At 40.1% G+C, this 8,343-nt stretch overlaps 1 pseudogene; it reads left to right on the plus strand.

The window, feature by feature from the left end:
* Positions 1-5,811: 5,811 nt before the first annotated feature.
* On the plus strand, positions 5,812-8,124 carry LOC141396323 (DNA replication licensing factor Mcm5-like; annotated as a pseudogene).
* The last annotated feature ends 219 nt before the right edge of the window (positions 8,125-8,343 follow it).

The raw sequence follows: 8,343 nt of genomic DNA on the forward strand, positions 1-8,343 counted from the left end.
AGAGTTTGCATTACAAACTACGTTAAAACCCACTCAACTTGTCCCATTTGTGGTTTTAAAATAGTAAAAGATGCTAAGCCATCCAATCCTTCGACTTCCTCTGATCGTCAGACCAGGTCGACATCCAAAGCAAAGAACTACGACGCTAACAGGTCCGAAGACCTCCATCGTCAAGAATCTGCTACCACTACTAACTCTGCATCGACTATATCAAATTCTCAGCCCAGTCTAACGAGGGATAGCGTTCAAAATATTGTCTCTTCAATGTTTGCGAGTGAACGAAACCAGATTGTTGATTCTATCACTAGCCAAATTTCCTCCGTAGTTGAGAAGAGTGTTGAAGCTTCTCTAGCCAGGCTGAACTTAAATGGGCCTTCTCACAGTTGTAACTCATCTTTTCATATGGTGAATAGGAATGGCATACCAATGCAGAATGTATGCGACGTTGAACAGCGTGCTTTGGAAGAATTATTAGGTATACCGCCAGCAGGTAATAACCAAGGTAACAGTGGCTTCGGTCAGGTCAACAGTGATAGCAATTCGGTAAATAGGTCCCGATCCAGTAATCCCAATTCATGTATTGATCTGGTGTCCCGCCCGGATAAGGTTAGTCAAATTATTGCTAACTGGAAGGTGAAGTTTAATGGCAGTGCCACTAGCATGCCTGTGTACAATTTTATTTATCGCGTAGAAGCTTTGACTAGGCAAACCTTAAATGGAGATTTTGAGATTCTATGCCGCAGTGCTAGTTCCCTGTTCGAAGGCAAAGCCAGCGATTGGTTTTGGCGTTTCCACCGCACAGTCCGCGATGTTCGCTGGGTAGAACTCTGTAGCGCCCTAAGGCAACAGTATAGGGATTCTAGAACTGATATAGATCTTAGAGAGATGATACGCGACCGGAAACAAAAACCCAACGAACCTTTCGATACTTTTTATGACGCCATTATGGAACTAGTCGATAGGCTCAATGAACCTCTGGATGAAAGAACTCTGGTAGAAATACTAAGAAGAAATCTTCAACCAGACATACAACATGAACTTTTAAATATGTCCATAATTTCTGTAGGACAGTTGAGAAAGATATGTAGAAGGCGAGAGGTTTTTATGCAGGAGATGATTAGAAGACATGGTTTCGGTGGTAACAAACATACCACCTTCACAAGGCGTGCTGCGGAGGTGCACTTTTGTGAGGAAAATAGTCCAGAAGTCCTTGAATACGAGGAAGTCTCTGAAGTATCCAATGTGTGCTGGAATTGAAGGAAGCCTGGGCACAGATATCAGGATTGTCTATCTGACCGATCGGTGTTTTGTTATGGCTGTGGGTCTCCGCAAGTTTACAAGCCGAACTGTACAAAATGCATCGGCATTTCAAAAAACTTGCAGAGTCCTGCACGGAAAAGTGCACCCAAACCGAGGACTTGTCAGCAAGCCTCTCAAACCATGTAAGGATTCTTGTTCGAAGTCCTTCCTCTCAAGACCTTCTTCAAAGTAACGAGCCCCATTATAAAACTAAATCCGATTGTACCAAAAATTACCCTGAAATTTCATATGAATACCCCTACAACAAGTCCATATCATGTAGCAGCCCGTTTTCTCATCATAAATTGCCAAATCCAAGTGTTCCTTTTCACATCCGTTAGGAAAGGTATAACAGAATTAGAAATCGTATCTTCAATGAAGAACCGAAAGTGGCAAGATCTAGCAAAAGGATGACGACATTTTGGAAAAAAGTGAAAGGGGTCAAGAAAAGTTTTTCCATATCTATATTAGAGAAGCCTGGGGATATTCGTCCTTACGCCGAAGTTCGATTGCTAGATAAAAACATGATGGAATTGTTGGATACGGGCGCTTCAGTATCATGTCTTGGTGCTCAAGCAGCCATTGATTTCTTATCGTCTAAGATACCATACAGAAAATTAAACACAACAGTAAACACAGCAGATGGCAAGCCCCAAAACATAGCTGGGGTCTTTACTACAACGATTGTTTTCCGAGATAGTAGCCAACCCATTACCATTTATGTAGTCCCCAATTTATCCCAAAACTTAATACTAGGGATTGATTTTTGGAAGATGTATAATCTGCTTCCTCCATCTTTGGCGAATAATATTTCTAGTTTTACCTTGTCTCTTAATAACAATAACCCATTGGACCAGAAACATCTAACTGTTGACCAGAAGTATCAGCTTCAGTCCGTCATAGATGTGTTTCCTTCGTTCGCGAAGGAGGGTCTAGGGAAAACTAGTTTAATTTGTCATACCATAAACACAGGTTCGGCAACACCTATAAAACAAAGACATTTCCCTGTCTCTCCGGCGATCGAAAAACTCATCTATGATGAACTTGATCGTATGATAGCAATGGGAGTCATAGAGGAATCGACCAGCCCTTGGTCTTCTCCCATTGTCCTTCACCGGAAACCGGGGAAAAACCGATTGTGCCTTGATAGTCGAAAACTCAATGCGGTAACAGAAGGGGATGCATACCCGCTTCCGCATATAGACGGTATTTTGAGTCGCCTCCCAAAGGCTGAATACATTTCTAGCCTTGACCTCAAGGATGCCTTCTGGCAGATACCACTGGACGATTCGTCGAAAGGTAAGACTGCCTTTACGGTCCCTGGGAGACCGTTGTATCACTTTAAAGTCATGCCGTTTGGCTTATGTAATGCGCCGCAAACCATGTGTCGGCTCATGGATAAAGTGATACCGCCGTCTCTCAGGACCGAGGTGTTGGTCTACCTGGATGATCTGCTAGTGGTATCCCCAAACTTTGAGCGTCATACTCAGGTACTGAAAGAGGTGGCTAACTGTCTTCGTGTTGCTGGACTCACTATTAATGTCGAGAAGAGCAAGTTTTGTATGAAGGAGGTTCGCTATCTTGGACACGTGGTGGGTGAAGGGACAATTCGTACCGATCCGGACAAGATATCGGCTATAACCGAGTTCCCAATAACGAGGTCCGTAAAACAGGTCAGGCGTTTCTTAGGTATGTCAGGTTGGTACCGTAAGTTCATCAGGAACTATGCCGCTATTTCGAGCCCGTTAACCGATCTATTGAAATCTAATCGACGGTTTATTTTGTCCAATGAGGCCCAAAAAGCCTTTGAGGAATTAAAGTCCATTCTTAGCACAGCCCCTGTCTTGCATAGTCCAGACTTCACAAAGCCATTTTTCATACATTGTGATGCGAGCAAGACAGGAATAGGAGGAGTATTGGTGCAAAAGAATGCGGAGGGTGATGAGTTTCCGGTGGCATTTATGTCTAAGAAACTTAACCGAACCCAACGCAACTATAGTGTCACCGATCAAGAATGCTTAGCAGCAATGCTTTGCATTAAAAAATTTAGAGCTTATGTCGAGGGACATGAGTTCACGGTGATCACCGATCACGCTTCTCTTAAGTGGCTCATGTCCCAATCCGACTTAAGCACACGGCTGGCTAGATGGGCTCTAAAACTTCAAGGTTTTCGGTTTAAAATAGAACATAGAAAAGGGTCGCAGAATATAGTTCCTGATGCGCTTTCGCGTACCAACACTGAAGATCTATCCGAGATTAACTGGGTGCATGAGGTGGAGAGGAATCATGGTATTTTTGTAGATTTGCAATCTGGTCATTTTTCCTCTGATGGGTATAAAGAGCTTTTGAAAAAGGTTGAGCAAAACATTGACTTCACTCCCGACTTGAAAATAATTGACGGGTTTTTGTACCGACGCACTAATCATGCTATTGGCGATCCTGTTACTGATGACATGTCATGGAAGCTATGGATTCCAGAAAGCATGGTCCCAGGAGTCCTTCAAAAACATCATGATGACCCTCTGTCATCTCATTGTGGCATCGGTAAAACCCTTGAGCGAATACGTCGTTACTACTACTGGCCAAATCTTGTGTCCGATGTGAAAAACTACATCAATTCTTGTGAAGTGTGTAAAAGCACAAAACATCCAAATTTCACTATGAGACCGGAAATCGGGGACACAGGAACCACTCAAAGATTTTTTCAGAGACTGTATGTTGATTTTTTAGGACCTTATCCTAGGTCTCGGTCAGGAAGTATAGGAGTATTCATTGTCCTTGATCACTTTTCGAAATTTTGTTTCCTCCGCCCGGTACGTAAGTTTACAGCTGATGCTGTTACTAAATATTTGGAAGAAGACTTATTCCATATGTTCGGTGTGCCTGAGAGCATTATCTCCGATAATGGAACACAATTTAAAGCTAAGAAATTTAACGAGCTTCTGAATTTTTATAAAATTCGACATATTTATACAGCAGTACATTCACCACAAGCTAACTCGTCGGAGAGGGTGAATCGTTCCGTAATATCGGCAATCAAGGCTTATGTAAGGTCTGATCAAAAAGACTGGGACGAAAAACTCAGCCACATTGCCTGTGCTCTACGTTCGACGGTGCATACAGCCATTGGGACTTCCCCGTATTTTATGGCGTTCGGCCAGCATATGGTCACCAACGCACACTGGTCGAAACCATTGATCTAGCGGCGCGAAAGTCAAAAAATCGAACTATAAAATTGCGAAATATTTTCCATTGTATCGATTACAGACACTTTGCAGACAAAAATTTCGTTTTTTTAATTTTTGTTGTTGTAAATATTCACTCAGTTATTCACTACCAAATACAAGAGTTTTTGCTGCATCAGATTTTAAAAAACTGTTGCAATAAAATTAACTTCATTTTTGTTTAAATGTTAAATAAATTCGGAATGAAACTGGACAAGATTTATTTTTTATTAATAGCAGAGGGTGTGATTTAAATTATAAAAATTATTTTGGGGTCTGGAGGTACTTAGTTATATAGCAATAAATTTTCAAAAAAATTAAATTTTTTTGTGTTTTATGGGTTGTACGCGCTTGTTCCATAGAGTGCATCTTGTAAACTTGGCCGAACTTAGGTTCGATTATTTTTTGGGGAATGGAATTGGACTCTCTGGATACGGAATAACCACATTAGGGCTGCAAATATTTGCAAATCTTTTGATGACTGCACTTTTAAAATAAGGGATTTTGCATGAAATTCATACAAATTTAGATGTGCATTTGTATGGGACCTAAATCAAAATATGGACCTATCTTGAGAAATGTTTGCAAGGAGGAGTTCTACCCCCGGAGACACTATAATACCATATTATAGCTAAATATGTTATTAAATATGGGATAACAAGTAAAAATTCAACGAATCGGGGGTACCATAAAAGGGGCTACATCGACACATAAATCCGTGTTGAAAATGTTTTGTAAGAAGATTTTATACGCACTGAGAACACGGAATGCAAAATTACAGCCGAGTTGGTTTAAAAATGTGGTCACGATATTCAAAATACATTAAATTGAGAGGTATGGTTACATGGGGGCTATATCAAAACGTGCACCTATGTCCATAATTTTTGGTGAACATATTTTGTGACCACTAGGAACCCTAAGTACCAAATTACAGTTAATTTGCTACGAAATTGTGGCCTAAATCCTCAAAATACCGAAAATCTTAAGGTACCGTTATATGGGGGCTATACCAAAACATTAGCCGATATTGTTCATATTTGGCCCATTATTACCCACAGGTACAAGCTTAGTTTGTGCCAAATTTCAGTGACGTATCTCAATTCGTTTGCAAGTTATTAATTTCGCGCCGCTAGATCAGTGCTTTCGACCACCGTGCAACGGTTCAACTTACCAGGTACTGAGGAATCTAAATTCATTAGAAGAAAGATCTTTGAATTTTAACAGTTAGTTTCGAAGTAACGACGAATCAAGTAAATCAAAACACTAATAAAATTGATATAATTTCTGTTTCCCCTGTAAAAGAATGGAAGGTTTTGATGAAGCTGGAGTATTTTTCTCCGATAATTTACTCGGAGAAGGACACCAAGATGGAAATCAAATAAATATGCAGGCCGTAAAGAAAAAATATAAGGAATTCATACGCACATTTAACGAAGACAATTTTTTTTTACAAATACCGCGATACTTTAAAGAGAAACTATCTTAATGGATCTTATTTTTTGGAGGTGGAAATGGAGGATCTTGCAGGCTATGACGAATCGTTAGCTGATAAACTAACAAAGCAACCCACGGAACATTTGCAAATTTTTGAGGAAGCTGCTCGTGAAGTTGCTGATGAAATAACAGCTCCTCGCCCAGAGCAATGAAGAAACGATGCACGATATTCAAGTTTTGGTAATGTCTAATGCGAATCCGACAAATATACGAGATATCAAGTCCGACAGCGTCTCCAAGTTAGTAAAAATTGCCGGTATTATTGTGGCGGCTTCTGGCATCAAAGCAAAGGCAACACGAATGTCTATAATGTGCCGTTCTTGTCATACTGTAATTCCTAATTTGAAAGTCAATCCGGGATTGGAAGATTACGCTCTTCCTCGCAAATGCAATACTGATCAAGCGGGCAGACCAAAGTGTCCTCTGGATCCTTTTTTTGTTATGCCCGACAAATGCAAATGTGTTGATTTTCAAATTTTAAAATTACAAGAATTACCAGATTTTGTTCCACAGGGTGAAATCCCTAGACATTTGCAGTTATTTTGTGAAAGGTCATTATGTGAACGTGTTGTGCCTGGCAACCGTGTATTAATACAAGGCATATATTCCATAAGAAAAGTCGGTAAACCTTCCCGTCAAGATGGGCGAGAGAAAGCTGTTGTTGGTGTAAGAGCTCCTTATATGCGAGTGGTTGGTATAACAGTAGATACTGAAGGTTCGGGTGCAATTTCAAGGTATAGCAATATAACTAGTGACGAGGAGGAGACTTTTCGTCGCATGGCCTCCTCTTCAGATATATACGAACGTTTGTCAAAGTCGTTGGCTCCTAGTATTTTTGGCTCCGATGACATAAAAAAGGCGATTACATGCTTACTGTTTGGAGGTTCTCGTAAACGATTGCCTGATGGCTTATGTAGACGTGGCGATATCAATGTACTTTTACTTGGAGATCCTGGAACTGCAAAGTCTCAACTGTTAAAGTTCGTCGAAAAAGTGGCACCCATCGGAGTCTATACTTCGGGAAAAGGTTCAAGCGCAGCAGGTTTAACTGCATCTGTGATGAAAGACCCAGCTACACGTAATTTTGTTATGGAAGGTGGAGCAATGGTCTTAGCTGATGGAGGTGTTGTATGTATAGACGAATTCGATAAAATGAGAGAAGACGATCGTGTCGCTATTCACGAGGCAATGGAACAACAAACTATATCTATAGCCAAAGCTGGAATCACTACCACATTGAACTCTCGTTGTTCTGTATTAGCGGCTGCTAATTCTATATTTGGTCGCTGGGACGACACAAAAGGAGAGGAAAATATCGATTTTATGCCAACTATCTTATCTCGTTTTGATATGATTTTTATAGTGAAAGATGTTCATGATGAATCACGGGATATTACTTTAGCAAAGCATATAATAAATGTTCACCTTTCGTCAAACAAGGCGGGTAAAACAGAGCAAGCTGAGGGAGAAATACCATTGTCCCTTTTCAAAAAATATATACACTACTGCCGAACACATTGTGGCCCTCGCTTAAGTGAGGAAGCTGGAGAAAAATTGAAAAGTCGTTATGTTCTTATGCGTAGTGGAGCAAATCAGCAGGAGAAATCGGCTGATAAACGATTGAGTATTCCAATTACAGTGCGTCAATTGGAAGCAATAATCCGTATATCTGAATCTTTAGCGAAAATGCGCTTATTACCTTTTGTAACAGATGAGCATGTAAATGAGTCTTTGCGATTGTTCCAGGTATCTACTTTGGATGCCGCAATGACAGGTAGTTTAGCAGGAGCAGAGGGTTTCACAACTGAAGAGGATCAGGAAATATTAAATAGAATCGAGAAGCAATTAAAGCGACGATTTGCTATTGGATCACAAGTTTCGGAACAAAATGTCGTTCAGGATTTCTTGCGGCAGAAATACGAAGAACGTAGTATTCTAAAAGTGATTCACACTATGATACGTCGGGGAGAACTTCAACACCGTATGCAAAGAAAAATGCTGTATCGTTTATGCTAACTTTAATACACACTGTTTTACAGACAGTATCTTCAAGGAAATGAAAAAATATATGTATATGATTTTTCTTAATATCCTCGTTTTGGTAAAAAATGGAGAAACGCAAATAATTCTTGCAGTTTTTCTTTCGTTTTTATTTTCTTGATATTTTGTTAATAAAATGCCAGATAAAAAAAAAAAAAAAAAAAAAAAAAAAAAAAAAAACAGAAACGACTCGTTTGACATTGTCAGGGCTAAGGCCGTTCAGAATATGAGGAAACAGTATGACCGCAATGAAAGACAATACAACCTCAGATTTCGAGAAGTATCA

Source organism: Musca autumnalis, unplaced genomic scaffold (genome assembly GCF_047663935.1).
Source record: "Musca autumnalis isolate F117 unplaced genomic scaffold, ASM4766393v1 scaffold_236, whole genome shotgun sequence".
Lineage (NCBI taxonomy): Eukaryota > Metazoa > Arthropoda > Insecta > Diptera > Muscidae > Musca > Musca autumnalis.